Genomic DNA, 14,713 nt, shown 5'->3' with positions numbered 1-14,713 from the left:
CTATAGTCTGACGCCAGGCGTGACCGGAGTGAGCACCATCCGTCAGGGCTGCCAGAAGGTAATTGGTGCGAAATGCGACACGCTGCATTTCGCACCAATGCGCTCGCAGACAACACTGCGTCTCTCTCTTTTCGTGAGGAAGGGGCGCTGTACACGCTAAAACACGCATGTCAAACTAACGCAGCGCCCCACGCACTTCGAGTATATGGCAAGACTGGCGCCTGGCGTGGGAACGCCGGCGTGACACGACGAAATGAACGCCGGTGAGCATGCGCACAGCGTCACGTCGAAATGTATTGGCGCCTTGATTGTGGCATGTAGTCATGTTCTTATATGCCGTGCCCACATTGCCGCCGTGTTGCCGCTGCGTTGCCGCCGTGCCCACATCCAGTGGACACGGCGGCAACGCATGGGCGATGTGCTTAAACAACTTTCTTCTGTTTCAACAGGTTAGTTCATACTCGTCTTATAAGAGCGACAATCACTTTCTCGTAGTGCTGCCGTGCCCACGGGTGGTGTATTCTGCTTTTTCATCACTGTGTTTGCTGTTGTCGGGTGACGTTGAGACGAACCCTGGAGCCGATATAAAAGTACTAGTACTAGGGTTGTGTGATGACCAAAAGGCAGTTCAGGCCAACCTAAGCGGCCTTAGCGACATACTTAAGGCCCTAGAAGACATTGTACAGCTTTGTAGGGACCAAGCGGTGTTACGCTTCATTTTACGCGAACCCCTTTGGGCCCAAATGCAAGACCACGGACAGCGTGCGAACGCTCCCGGGCCTGTAAACGTATCGGGGGTAGAGGCGCAGAAGTGTATGCCCAGACGCCGAGGAACCTGAGACGCTGCTGCCGCGAAGGTCGTCATGTGCTGTGCGCGAGAACGCGGTGAGCTCGTGGCTCATTCGCACCTTGCTCTTGAGTGTGGGAACGCCGGTGGTGTGATCCGTGGCGCGATCAGTCGCGTGATCGGTGGCGTGACCAGTGGCGTGGTAGGTGGTGCGAACACAAGGTGTTCCATATTTGGTCATGTCTGGAGGCGCCTGACGTCACACAAGCGTCTGGAACCCTTTAAAAACGCGCAGGGAGAGACTGGGTGAAGCAGTCTGGATTGAGACTCTGCCGGAACTCTGCTCCTCGGCTTCTTACCTTTGTTTGTAAACTTGAATGTCCACTTTGGTCTAACTATGTAGTATTAAACTCTTTTGATTTGTTGTTCTGCGCCGTCTCGCCGGTACTTCTCTTCTCGTCGGTCCTGATGCAAGTTACGAGCACAACCTGCTGACGGCGGCGGTCAAGAGACACCCTTAACAACTGGTGGCAGCGGTGGGATGCTGCAGTCATTTCGACGACTCGAGGGCTGAGCTGCGACACGGATCCACGAGCCGTCTCGTCTGCCAGGCCGCAACCAGATGAAGTGTTTGCGAGGGTCTACGCGGAATTCTTGGCTGTTGAGTGGTGAGTGGGGGCTTTGTCTGCCGAGTTTTGCCAGGCTTTTTCAGTGGGGAAGCGTAACTGGTAATTCGAACTATTGTTGTCGCCAAAGTGGGCTGCGGCAAGATAGTTGTGTACAGTAGGAAAGGTCGCACTGAACACAGCCATGATTTGAAGTTGCTGCGTAAAGCGGAGTTATTACAGCTTGCAAAGTAGTTGCGTTTGGATGTTTCTGACGCACTCCGGAAACCAGAATTGATCGAGGCTATTAGTGCTCTGGAGGCTGAGGAAAATGAGCTGACGGAATGCCTTGAGATAATTCGAGAAAGGGAAGCCGCAAAAAGACAGGCAGAGGAGCGTAGAGAACAGCAAGAGAAAGAGCGTGAGGAAAGGGAGCTCGAATTAAAACGACTCGAGTTTCAACGTTCGAGAGAGCGCGAGGAACGCGATCACGCGATCGAGTTAAAGCGACTCGAGGTTGAAATTGAGCGCGTGCGAACGGCAGGGCAGAGAAGCGAGGCAAACAGTGCAGGGGGGCACATATCGCTCAAAATGACAGAACTAATTCGCCCTTATAAACTCGGAGAGGACATTGGGTTGTTCTTGGTGAACTTTGAGCGGACGTGTGAGAAGCAGGGGTTCTCCCGTGAGTCGTGGCCACAGCGCTTGCTCACACTCTTACCTGGCGAGGCAGCAGAAGTAATCGCTCGTTTATCCACTGAGGAGGTCGACGATTACGATAAAGTAAAATCCAGTTTGCTTAGGAAGTACAGGCTGTCCGCGGAGGCATTCCGGCGGAAATTCCATGAATTGGAGAAAGGAAGGAGTGAGTCATACACTGAATTTGCCTATAAACTGAAGTCAAACATGGTGGAATGGCTAAAGGAGGAGAAGGCCTTCGGTGACCACGCAAAGGTTATTGAGTGTTTTTTACTAGAGCAATTCTACAACCGGTTACCAGAGAACATTAAGCATTGGGTGCAAGACAGGCCAGATGTTAGCTCTGTAGCCAGAGCCGCAGAGCTAGCAGAGGAATTCGTCACACGTCGGGCTTGCGAAGGCAGTGACAGTGGTCGAAAAGGGGGTCCCGATTTTGGGTTCAAGCCAAAGAGAGGGCCTGTGAAAACGAAGGAAGAGCCTGAAATTGGGAATGCCCGAACCGTAAATACGTCGGAGTCGGAACGGAACACCGAACCTGCGTTAGAACAGCAAAGGAAGCTAGAAGCGAGGAAACCGTTCCTTTGCTATACCTGCCATAAACCCGGTCACATTGCGGCGCACTGTAAGAAACCAAAAGTTGTGTTTCTATCCATCAGTGGTAGGGACGAGAATATCGAGCTTCTCGAACCTTACATGCGCGACCTTGAAGTGAACGGGAAGCCATGCCGCGTACTGCGCGATTCTGCGGCTACGATGGACGTAGTTCACAGCTCGTACGTTGAACCGCAAATGTTCACGGGCGAGTGTGCTTGGATCAAGCAGGCTGTAGAGTCGTGTAGTTCATGCCTTCCCGTCGCAAAGGTAACTATCAAAGGCCCTTTCGGCACGCTCGAGACTGAAGCTGCCGTGTCGCCGGCACTCCCTCCGCAATACCCTTACCTGTTTTCGAATAGATCTGACAAGATGCTGCGCGAGAGAGGGCAGCTGTTTGGGGAGGCAAATGTGATGGCGCTAACGCGTTCGAAAGCACGGGAACTCGCTGCGAAGGCAGTTGCCGAGTCCCCTTTAGCTGAAATCGGCCTGACGCAGGACTCCCCAGCAGAGGTCGAACTTACGCAACAACAGCAGGGGGTCCCATCCGTGGAGGATGAAGCTACGGCACGGGCACCATCAGAAATATTGGAAGAGCATTCCAGAGATTTACTTGTAGCGCCTACGTAGGAAAGCTTACAGCGACTGTTAATGGTAGACAGCATGGCCTTGAGGAATCAACAAGATAAAGACCCGAGCTTGCGAAACATCCAGAGCAGGGTACATGAAAAGATAGCCCCGAAAAACATCAGTTATTATGAGAAGGATGGCATACTGTACAGGAAGTATGTTGACAGAAGGGGTGTAATGTTTGATCAGCTGGTCGTGCCTCAAGCTTATCGAGAGGATTTACTGCGCTTGTCGCATGGAAGTTCTTGGGCAGGTCATTTAGGCGTCAAGAAAACGAAGGGACGGTTGTTGCAGGAGTATTATTGGCCAGGCTGTTTCCGCGACGCAGAGCGATTTGTAAGGAGATGCGACACGTGTCAGCGTGTAGGTAAGCCGGGTGACAAGTCGAGGGCGCCGATGAAGCTGGTGCCTATCATCACAGAGCCGTTTCGGCGGCTCGTAGTGGACACTGTAGGCCCACTGCCGGCGACATCGTCGGGGTACCGCCACGTGCTGACCGCGATATGCCCAGCGACTAAGTTCCCCGAAGCGGTTCCACTTAAAGAACTTAGCTCTGTGGAAATAGTTAACGCGCTCCTTTCCATATTCGCACGAGTTGGCTTTCCCGCCCAAATACAGTCGGATCAAGGCTCTGTGTTTACTAGTGCTCTTACCACTACGTTTTTGGAAAGGTGCGGAGTAAAACTAATTCATAGTTCAGTCTACCACCCTCAGTCTAACTCCGTGGAGAAGCTCCACTCCGTTCTGAAGCGAGTGTTGAGGGCGTTATGCTACGAAAGGAAGACGGTCTGGGAGCTATGTTTGCCGGCTACCATGTTCGCGTTAAGGACTGCCCCGCATGAAGCAACGGGGTTTTCACCAGCCGAGCTCGTGTACGGCCGCTCGTTGCGATCTCCTCTTCGCTTGCTTCGAGAATCGTGGGAAGGCCGAGCCGAAGACCCAGTAGTGGTCGAGTACGTTTTGAAGCTACTGGAGCGTTTAAGAAGCGCTCAACGGCTATCAGAGCAAGCCATGGCTAAAGCACAACATAGGTCAAAGGTGTACTATGACCGCACAGCCAGAACCCGTCGATTCGATGTCGGGGACAAAGTAATGATATTGCGACCGTCGCAGAAAAACAAGTTAGAAGTACAGTAGGAAGGTCCCGCCAACGTAGTTGAAAAGCTTTCTGACACAAACTACGTGATACGCCTGCCCGGAAAGCGAAAGATACAGCAAGTGTATCATTGCAATCTGCTCAAGCCATACCGAGAACGGGAGACAGTGGTATGCATGATGGTGAACATCCCCAAGGAGATTCCAGTTGAACTTCCAGGGCTTGCATCAGTCATAAACGGTGAGGATGGTGAACCACTAATCAAAGAATTAATATCGAAAGCGCAGTTAGAGCCGGAGCAAAAGATCGAGCTCCAGGATCTTCTGACAGAATTTCAGGACTTATTTGTAGATAGGCCTGGAAGAACCTCGGTTGTTACTCATGACATCGAGCTGACATCCTCAGAACCCGTGCGTAGCAAAGCTTACCGAGTGTCACCGCGCCAACGAGAGATTATGGATTCCGAGGTGAAGAAGATTTTGGAATTAGGCGTGATCGAGCCTTGTGAGAGCGATTACACTTCGCCCTTAATCTTAGTTGAGGTGCCGGGAAAAGATCCACGCCCTTGCGTGGATTATCGCAAGCTAAACTCGATCACCAAAGATCAGATTTACCCGATACCAAACATTGAAGAGCGCATTGAGAGGGTTAGTGGAGCTCGATATATTTCCACGCTGGATCTCGTTCGAGGCTACTGGCAGGTTCCACTCACCGAAAGGGCTAGCAGATATGCAGCGTTCATATCGCCGTTGGGAATGTTCCGCCCTAAGGTATTAAGCTTCGGTTTGAAAAATGCACCATACTGTTTTTCAAGCCTTATGGACAAGGTGTTACGAGGACTAGGGGAATTCGCTTTACCCTACTTAGACGATGTGGCGATATATTCGTCCTCTTGGTCGGAACACATGAAACATCTGCGAGTGGTTCTAACGCGTTTGCGTGAAGCGGGACTAACTGTGAAGGCACCTAAATGCCAACTCGCTCAAGCTGAGGTGATCTACCAAGGTCACATAATCGGACAAGGACGCCTCCGACCTTCTGAGCTCAAGGTGGCTGCCATACGCGATTTCCCGCAACCACGCTCAAAGACAGATATCCGCTCATTTCTGGGGGTTGCAGGTTACTATCAACGTTACATCCCGAGATATTCGGAATTAGCTAGCGCTTTACCTGACGCGCTCCGGAAAACTGAGCCACAAACTGTCATCTGGGATGACCGTAAAGAGGAGGCTTTCAAAGCATTAAAAGCCGCCTTAACAGGTCAACCTGTGCTGAAATCACCTGATTATTCGAAAGAGTTCATAGTTCAGTGTGATGCTAGTGAGCGAGGCATGGGAGTAGTGTTGTGCCAACGAGGAGAGGACGGTGAACACCCAGTTCTTTATGCCAGTCGTAAGCTGACTGTGCGAGAACAAGCGTATAGCGCAACCGAGAAAGAATGTGGGTGTCTCGTATGGGAAGTGCAAAAGTTGTCGTGCTACCTTGCAGGCTCGAGGTTCATAATAGAGACAGACCACTGTCCTCTCAGATGGCTGCAGTCCACTTCTTCCAAAAATGGTCGCCTCCTGCGCTGGAGCCTCGTTTTGCAGCAGTATTCATACGAAATACGGTACAAAAAGGGGAGTCTCAATGGCAATGCCGATGGCTTAAGCTGAAGCCCCTAGGTCATGAATTGGCCTCGATTGTTTTTCTTCCTGACATAGGTTTTTGTGTTATTATTTCTTCCGTAGTTTTGGAAGACCTTGGCGTCGTTAGGTGGGCAACGAAATTAGGGGTGTGTTTAGTACTTTGTACGAGTAATAAGATTTAGACTTTTGTGTTTAAGGTAAGCCTGGCGGGGCTCAGTGGATACGTGTCTCGCGCTTGCTTCTTCAGTGGCTTTGTTATCCTGTGCTTTCCCGTGGATTGTTTGTTCAGTCGACCGGCTCTACCATGGCGAGGATCTTGCCCTCCCAGAGAGAGGACTTCGTTGTCATCTGGCATCTCTTCGGACACCACGTCGGTTCCAAACTCTTGGCAGGAACGCTGGAAGAACCTGTGGTTTCCCTTCTTGCTGATGAAAGACCTGAAGCGGTGGGGTGTGATGATCTCACCACCCGAAGCTGCCTGGCGACCAGCCCCTCCGACGAGCCCCTGCGGGGTCGCCCCGGAAAGGAGATCATACCATTGTCTTTGGCCACTTTTGACTGTCGCCATTTGCTGGATTCCATTGTATGGTTCGCCTCCAGCCTCCGGCGAACCTCGACAACATCAGGGAAATCTGGCGGAACTACCTTACGAGACGGAACAGGGCCTAGAGCCAGGTATCACGTACCGTGCTCCAGGTTAAGAAGGGTACGAGCTTCGACGACTGATCCCTGTTGACAGTGGATGCTGTTCCCTGCCATTCGGGATCTCCATCCGCGAGGGGGCAGTCTGTTACGCTTCATTTTACGAGAACCCCTTTGGGCCCAAATCCAAGACCACGGACAGCGTGCGAACGCTCCCGGGCCTGTAAACGTATCGGGGGTAGAGGCGCAGAAGTGTATGCCCAGACGCCGAGGAACCTGAGACGCTGCTGCCGCGAAGGTCGTCATGTGCTGTGCGCGAGAACGCGGTGAGCTCGTGGCTCATTCGCACCTGGCTCTTGAGTGTGGGAACGCCGGTGGTGTGATCCGTGGCGCGATCAGTCGCGTGATTGGTGGCGTGACCAGTGGCGTGGTAGGTGGTGCGAACACAAGGTGTTCCATATTTGGTCATGTCTGGAGGCGCCTGACGTCACACAAGCGTCTGGAACCCTTTAAAAACGCGCAGGGAGAGACTGGGTGAAGCAGTCTGGATTGAGACTCTGCCGGAACTCTGCTCCTCGGCTTCTTACCTTTGTTTGTAAACTTGAATGTCCACTTTGGTCTAACTATGTAGTATTAAACTCTTTTGATTTGCTGTTCTGCGCCGTCTCGCCGGTACTTCCCTTCTCGTCGGTCCTGATGCAAGTTACGAGCCCAACCTGCTGACGGCGGCGGTCAAGAGACACCCTTAACAGCGGCAAGTCTTGCAGAACTAAAAGACACAACTGAGAGGTTGAATTCAGCTTTGGAAAAGCAACAGGAGAAACTTGTTGCTTCAGAGGACAGAATGCGGCGAAACAATCTCATGGTGTTTGGTATACCAGAGACTGAAAATGAAACTTCAGAAGAACTTGAAAAAAAGGTAGTTTTAGAAGTATTGAAGAAAAAGCTCGGTGTTAATGTGAAAACTATAGAGCAGATGCACAGAGTCGGAAGGCCACATCACAACCAATCCGCAGAAGAGCCCTTAAGGCCTCGGCCAGTAATACTGAAGCTTTATGATTATAAGGAAAAAGAAAAGGTTTTCAATAGCTGCGGAAAACTAAAAGGGAGTGGTATTTCGGTTAGCGACGACTATTCAAAAGAGACACTGAATAAGCGCTAGCTGCTCTGGAAGTCTACGTTGAAAGAAAAAAAAAGAAGGCTCGCGCGTGCGCTTGAACCGAGACATGCCTACTGTAGATAACAACGTCTACGTATGGGATTATTCTGAAAATCGCCGTGTCAGGATTCGGCAGTTGCCGAAAACCAAAGGTGCGCCGCCAAAGGCTACACCAAGAGATAGTGGCCAGTGAAATACCGTCATCCAGGAAACAGATTTTCGACTTATAAACCTTAATGCTCGAAGTCTCGTGAATAAAGTCGGTGATTTAGAACATGTGCTCGCCAGTTATGACCCTCACGTTGTTATTGTTACCGAAACGTGGATGCGACTAGAAATACAAGATTACGAGTTATTTCCTCCAGGTTTTAAGATAATACGTAATGATAGAGAAAATAGAGGAGGAGGAGTTGCAATCATAATAAAGGAAAATATTGAATTCGTAACCATGAATGGTATCCCTAATCACGAGAGCGCTTGGTGCCAAGTAAAATTAGGAACCAATTTAGTCGTATTAGGAGCAATCTATAGATCCCCTAACGCATCTATTGAATACTTAGAGGCGATTCAGCACTGTGTAGAACAACAGAAGACTCGAAACCAGCGGTTAATAATTGCCGGGTGATTTTAACTTGCCTGGGGTTGATTGGAAATCACTTACCATAGAGTCACGGCAACGAGCTGACTGTGAAGTGCTGCTTGACATTGCTTTTGCTAACAATTTAACGCAGTTGGTACAGGAAGGCACTCGCAAAACGAGAACAGCGCAGTCTATATTCGATCTGGTATTTCTTGATGGACGGTTTGAAGACTATCAGGTTGCAGTAGAAAATGGCATATCGGACCATCAACTAGTATTTGTACAAATTAAAGCCGACGTTCCTGCATCTAATGTTAAAGAATGTATTGCGCATGTCCCCAATTTTGATAAAGCTGATGACATGAGCATCATTGACTACTTATCGTTTCATCTAGACAGTCTGATCCCTGATGATGACGTCAATTCTTTGTGGACAAGATTCAAAACCATTATCTTTCACTGTGTAAATTCATTCGTATCATTAAGAAAAAAGCAAAAGAATTGGCGTAATCTCTGGGTAACGCGAGAGATAGTTCGTCTGAAGTGAAAAATAGGACGGCAAAGGAAAGTCAAAATTCGTGAAAAGATATCAAACTTATCTTCACAGTTGCGTACAACGCTGAGGCAAGAAAAACAGAAATATTACGAGGAAACACTTACAAACTTTATGGTGTCTTCCCCGCAAAAGTTTTGGCGTCATTTGTCACAAACCCCTCAAAGCCAATACAGCATTGTTGTTGACGACGAAATCATAACTTACTGTTCGAAAATTGCGTCGTACCATAATAAGTTCTTCCAGTCTGTCTTTTTAAATGATTCCGAATGTAGTGCTTCAACTACAGCAACATCATTCTCCCATATGTCTGACATGCCAGAAGTACACATTAGCTATGAAGAAATACTATCGCTCCTGCCAAACAATAAAGAACATAAATCTGTTAGTTCGGAAGGAGTTCCAAATACTTTCTTGCGTAGATACGCTGAATGGGTTGCCCGATACTTGGAAATAATCTTTAATGCCTCCTTGCAACAAAAACGGGTCCCAGAAGACTGGCTTGTAGCAAAAGTGGTCCCGGTACACAAAATCGGAGACAAGCAGAATATCGAAAACTACCGGCCAATCTCCTTAACCTGCGTCTGCTGCCAACTCCTCGAACATGTTATATCCAAAGCTATAATCAGTACCTAGAAAATCCGACAAAAGCTATGAACCGTAACGCAGCTTCTTGAGACCATGCAAGACTTTTCAAAAGCAATAGATAAAGAAAGACAGGTTGATGCAATATGCCTTGACTTCGCAAAAGCCTTCAATAGGGTTCCTCATAACGAATTAAGAAATTGAAGCAGATTGGCATAAATAACAATGTAGTAGAATGGGTCACGTCATATCTGACATGTAGGACGCAGTATGTGGACATGAACGGCTACAAGTCTGATCGTTTACACGTAACATCTGGAGTCCCTCAAGGATCCGTACTCGGACCGGTGTTATTTCTCGTTTATATTAACGATATTTGTTCCGACATTAATCAAAATATTACTGTTAGACTGTTCGCCGATGATTGCTTACATTATCGAGAAATGTGCAACCATAATGATCAAAAAATACTCAGCGATGTCTTGGCATCTATCGAGAAATGGTGCGAAACATGGAAAATGCAAATAAATAAAGAAAAAAAACGGTTGTTTTGCGAGTTACAAACAAAGTAAAGCACGTCGAAAATTTCGAGTATCAACTAAGTTCCACTGCGTTAGCTACCGTTAACAGATGTAAATACTTAGGAGTAACAATATCTGAAGACCTTAACTGGACCCAACATATCAGTAATATTTGCTCTACTGCTGAAAAGAAGTTATGGTTCTTACGTCGCAAATTAAAACTGGCTCCAGCCCCCGTAAAGTTAACAGCGTACTTAACAATAGTAAGGCCTACACTGGAATACGCAAGCATCATATGGGTCCCTGATCAAAAAGGATTAATTAAAAACATTGAGCGGGTACAAATAAAAGCGGCTAGATTTATTCTTTCAAAATATTCTCGTAAAAATTCTGTTACACAGATGCTACAAGAATTAAATTTACAGCCCCTCGTGGACCGCCGTCGCATAGCCAGACTGAAGTTCTTGTTTCTGCTTTCCCAAAATACATTTCTCTTTGATGCAGAGCAGTACCTAATTCCCCGTCAAGTGCGGAGCCTACGAAGTGACCACCTCAGAAAATATCTAGTTCCTCAATGTCTTGTGAACACATATGCATACTCTTTTTTCCCTAGAACAATAAAAGACTGAAATGTATTACCCGATGCTATACGTGATTCTCAAACTGCAGAACACTTTGAAAACAATGTTACGAAATATTTTCTAGGTGAATCTTCGTAAACGGTGATTGCTGTTTTTGGTGTGTGTGCCTGTCATCTTTTGAGTATGAATCTATTTGCTGTAACTTGTCTCATGTACGTTGTAGGATGTAATATTGAGAAGTGTATTTTGTTATGTATGTGACGTAGCATGTAAGTCATAGAACGTAGTATAGTGATGTATTCCTTCCGTATCGGCTATGCATTTCTTTTTTACGCATGACATGACGGTTCTTATGTCAGTTTTTTACCCCACCCCTGTAACGGCCCAATCGGCCAACAGTACCTGGAAATAAATATGACACGCATCTCATGTTTATCAAGTTTGCATCAGTCACCTAACTTCGTCATCCGTTGACGTCACGTAATACCAAATTTGGCATATGTAAAGCTGGCGAAATGGCCGCGAGTGCGTCATGAGCATGGCATGTAGTCATGTTGTTACATGACACGCATCTCATTGTTATCATGTTTGCACCAGTATCATACCTTCGTCATCCATTCACAAACCGTAATACCTAATGTGGTATATGTGGCGCTAGCGAAACGGCCGTGAGCGCATCATGAGCATGGCATGTAGTCATGGTGTTACATGACACGTATGTCATGATTTTCATGTTGGGGTCTGTCGTTTGTGTTCGCCATGCAATCATGTCATACCACACCAGTTTTGCAACATGTCATGTGAACAAAACCACCGCAAGAGCTGCAGGACCAGTGAATCATGACATTCATGGCATACATGTTATACGTTTCTTCTAATGAAAAGTCATATATGTTCTTCATACAGTCAGGTTGTGCCGTAGCAAGTTTGGTGTCGATACCTGTATCGAAACGGCCAAGGCGAGCTGAAAGTCGTAGGCGGCTAGATATATAGATAGATAGATAGATAGATAGATAGATAGATAGATAAATAGATAGATAGATAGATAGATAGATAGATAGATAGATAGATAGATAGATAGATAGATAGATAGATAGATAGATAGATAGATAGATAGATAGATAGATAGACGTTCAAAGTCGCCAAAGTTCGCAAAGAAATGCTTTGCATTTGACAGGCAGATAGACACTCTCATAGTCACCGAAGTTCGCTAAGAAATGCTTCGCATATAAAAACAGCATCCTTAGCTGATTGAAGATTGCGTTCCACCCACTTCAATTTACAAGCGTCAGATGCCCGCTCATGACCAATCGGTGTCAAGATTTCTGCTTCTCGTCGCTGCCTTCGCGTTCCTTAAAAATGACGTGAGCATCTCCATCATGATCTTGCAACTCTAAAAGAATGAAAACAATGATTACAACCAAGTATGCACTGCATCTAGGAAGTGATTTCTTGGCACATTTTGTTTCGTCTGCTCTGTTTTTTTTTTCTAAACAACAAGAAAGCAGCCGTACTCCCTTAGTCGCACCTCTAAATATTCGCAAAAGCAGCACCCGAAATTTCATGGTCCTTCGAACGTAACAGGTCGGCCGCTCTCGCTTTTAATGACCGCCTTCGATTCTTGCGCTGGTCATTTGACGGCTTGCGTGGAGGGCCCTTGTACTTCTGTCTTAAGGACCCGTTACACATTAAGTGCAGCTGCCACTGGTGACGTTGGCGTTGTGTGTGCATGAACCGAAGTTCCATCAAAGAGCCGGCTTGACGGTTAACTACCCGCGCTTATACCACAGTTTACATTAGCGACGTCCAAGAGGAGCTGTCGATATATTCAGAAATTATATGCGGTGGGTTCCCAGAGTGCAACGGCAGCTCAAGTTCATTGCGGGATTAGTCACCCAGGCGGTAGCAATTGCACCTGCCGCTAATATTACAGCGTGCCACATTACAACAGGCCGAGTGCATGTTTAGGTGCCATGACCATAAGAAATGTCTTCACAATCTTCCTCTAAGTTCGCACACATTCAGTAGCATAAAGTCAGTTGAAGGTTGTTGTCTAACTATGCTGTTTAGATTATTTTTGCACCCACAAAAGCAGTTATATATGTTCAAAGCAGGCGATCCTGTAAGGTTGCTGAATCGCCACAAATGTTTGACATTTTTCTTTTGAGGTCGCACGCAGGCCGCGAACAGTCGAATTTTTTTAGCGCTTACGCAAGCACGTGTCATAAGGCTCGAATGTTCGATACCGCACGCATAAATCCCGATGCACCTCATCGCAGATTAGATTTATTTATTTATTTATTTATTTATTTATTTAGATACCCTTAGGGCCAGAGGCTTTAGAGAGGGGCGTGGGTTACAATAGTTACAAACATAATATAAAACACAACAAAACTAGAAAAATGCAATGTACTTCTGTGTTACACGTTATATAATGTTAGCTAAAGCAGTTTTTAAAAGTTGGTGGTCCGAGATTGTTGCCGTCAGTGTGGGTAGGTGGTTCCATTCCTGTGATTTACGCGGTATGAATGACTGGGAAAAGGAGTTAGTTCTGCAGGATGGCAAGCCGACTTTATGGACATGATTTTTGCGAGCTGAAATGTACCGGGGAGGCAGAATGAGTTCGTTTCGTAGCTGGCTGTGATAGAAAAGCTTATGGAAAAGACAAAGGCGAAGGATTTTCCTACGAGATCATAAGGAAGGTAAAGCGAGGCTGGATTTCATAGTGCTTATGCTGGCAGTCCGGTTGTAGTTAGAGAGTATAAAACGAACAGAGTTATTTTGAACCATTTAAAATGAGTGTATTAGATTTTCTTGGTTAGGATCCCGAACTGATGCAGCATACTCCAGTTTGGAGCAGATAAGCGTCTTGTAAAGAGTTAGTTTTAGTGTTGAAGGAGCCTGTGAGAAATTTCGACGTACGTAGCCGAGCATGCGATTAGCGTTATTAGTTACGTACGTGGTATGCACGGACCAGGGGAGGTCGGTAGTAATATGTATTCCGAGATATTTGTAAGTGCTGACAGATTCCAGTGGAGCATCGTTCAGATAGTAAGTGGGCAATATATGGTTAATTCTAGATACGCGAAGGAACTTGCATTTGCTAGCGTTGAGTTCCATTACCCATGTTTTACACCACACAGAAATAGCGTTAAGATCGGATTGAAGGGTTAATAGGTCATTGAAGGGTTGAAAGGTCATTCATATTTCACGAAAGAGAACGCAGTCATCGGCAAACAAGTGAATGTGAGAAGTAACAGATAAAGGTAAGTCGTTAATGTAAATAAGAAAGAGCAGGAGAGCCAGGACAGATCTTTGAGGGACTCCAGAAGAGACGTTCGTTCGGGGTGAGACGTTATCGTTAGCTAAAACAAACTGAGCGCGGTTAGAAAGGGAACATTCAAGCCAAAATAAAAGTTTCGGATCAAGATTAGGATTTTGTAGTTTGTGAAGTAAGCAAAAATGCAAGTTGAGTCTTCCGTGAAAAATGCAAGTTGAGTCTCGCAGGAATAGGTTTTTCTGAAACCATGTTGACACTTGAAAAAAAAAACGAGTTAGATTCGAGAAAACCTGCCAGTTTGGAATATAATATGTGTTCTAGCATTTTACAAGGTATGCTGGTTAGTGACATAAGCCAGTAGTTAGACGGTGAATGTTTGTTACCAGTTTTAAACAGTGCAGTTATCTTTCCAATCTTAAAGTCGACGGGGAGACAGCCTCCATGAAGCGATTGTTCGAATATCTTCGTTAGTATGATTGAACAATAAGAGCTGGTGTTTTTCAAAAATTTAGGACTGATCGTATCACACTCAGGAGAGGAGGAAGTTTTTAAGGACTTGATTACACTTTCAACATCAACGTAGTCAATAATAATAGGAGGCATGGGTGGGTAGTCACAATGGGGGGTGGTCGGAACAGGGGCGTCTGTAGTTGCCGAGAAATTTCTGGAAAAGGCATCATTAAGGGCTTCTGCACACAAATGGGGGGAATGGTGTTTCCAGCACTGTCAATCAAAGTTAACAATTCGCTATCTTTGGAGTTAATAACGCGCCGAAA

Source organism: Rhipicephalus microplus, chromosome 5 (assembly GCF_043290135.1).
Source record: "Rhipicephalus microplus isolate Deutch F79 chromosome 5, USDA_Rmic, whole genome shotgun sequence".
Classification (NCBI taxonomy): domain Eukaryota; kingdom Metazoa; phylum Arthropoda; class Arachnida; order Ixodida; family Ixodidae; genus Rhipicephalus; species Rhipicephalus microplus.
The sequence above is the reverse complement of the archived record's forward strand: the minus strand, read 5'-3'. Positions refer to the sequence as shown.